Source organism: Myotis brandtii, unplaced genomic scaffold (assembly GCF_000412655.1).
Source record: "Myotis brandtii unplaced genomic scaffold, ASM41265v1 scaffold187, whole genome shotgun sequence".
NCBI lineage: Eukaryota > Metazoa > Chordata > Mammalia > Chiroptera > Vespertilionidae > Myotis > Myotis brandtii.
In genome coordinates this window covers 1,776,610-1,777,999 of record NW_005356944.1, presented here as the reverse complement: position 1 = coordinate 1,777,999, position 1,390 = coordinate 1,776,610, and the positions used below count along the sequence as shown (strand labels likewise).

General features: G+C 55.1%; 1 protein-coding gene across 1 annotated transcript in view; it reads right to left on the bottom strand.

Moving 5' to 3' along the window:
* The window catches only part of SART1 (squamous cell carcinoma antigen recognized by T cells 1), a gene marked incomplete at its 3' end in the record, with an annotated part of 12,712 nt that overhangs the window by 10,898 nt on the left and 424 nt on the right, over nt 1-1,390 (bottom strand). The window lies entirely within an intron of this gene.

Genomic DNA, 1,390 nt, shown 5'->3' with positions numbered 1-1,390 from the left:
AAAAAAAAAAAAAAAGATGCATTTCAAACTCCCTCCGCCCACCTCACAGACAGCAAATAACTTCACTAACACCACAAACAGAAGCCAGACACCCTCAGACCGAGGGCCCGCAACCAGCTGCCACCACATGCTCATCCCTCCTGCGTTCCCACACAACCCACCTCCACCAAAAAAAAAAAAAAAGATGCATTTCAAACTCCCTCCGCCCACCTCACAGACAGCAAATAACTTCACTAATCACACAAACAGAAGCCAGACACCCTCAGACCGAGGGCCCGCAACCAGCTGCCACCACATGCTCATCCCTCCTGCGTTCCCACCCCACAACCCACCTCCGCTTACCCCAGCTGGACCCTGGATGTCCACCACTCCAGGTCACCAGCCCCCTTCTTTCTAAACCCAGAGGATTCTTTCCCGGTTTTGCTTGATCTCCTGTGGTGCCTGACACTTGGCCATTCCTGCTCCTGATACACTTTCCACACAGATCCCATGACACAAAGTTCCATGGTTTTCCTTTTGGGCTGTTCTACCTCGTTTTCTGCAGTGTCCCGCTCCGCCCACTACTAAAATATGAGCATCGCTCAGCCTCCACTCCTGGCCCCGGCGTCTCACTCCCCTCTCTCTCAGGGGACTTCATTTGCCACCTCACCGCTCATCTCTCCCAAACGGCTCCACCCAGCCCAAACCCCGGACGTCTCTACAGGTGTCTCCCATTCACATCAAACGCAATACTCTCCGAAACGGGGCTCATTATCTTGCCCCCAAAGTCTGCTTCCCTCCCACACGCCTCAGCTGCAGTGGATGACACCACCGCCCACCCAGCTGCTCAAGACAAAGTTCCACTCATCCCCAATTCCTTCTGTTCCTCCCCCCCTCACTGAAGTGTCAGTCTGTCCGAGTCTCTGCGCCCACTGCTGCTGCCCGGGTGCAGGCCACACCTGGCCCGGCCCGACTACCCCTGACTCAGCTCTCAGTGCGTGATCGCCGCAAAATACGAATATGATCCACTCGCTCCCCAAATCAGATCATGGCTCTCTACCACCCTCAGGGCAAAGTTCCAATTTCCTAACGGGGCCCGGGGCCCTTCGGTTTGGAGCCCTACTAGCCTCTACCTCTGCTGTGAGCCCCGCCCGATTCGCCTGCCCAATGCCAGGTTTTCTCTAACCTCTGTACACGCTGGTACCACGTCATTCATTCATTCATTCATTCATTCATCATTCATCCATCCATTCACCCGTTCAATTTACTGAAGGCCTGTGATGCGCCACTGAAAACAAAGCTCCTGCCCTCAGAGTTGAGTAGAGGGAGACAACCGTTAACCCCAAACGCCCTGAAGACCTTTCAGTCAGTGCTGACAAAGCCTGCGGACGCCCCCGCCCGGAGTGCTGGG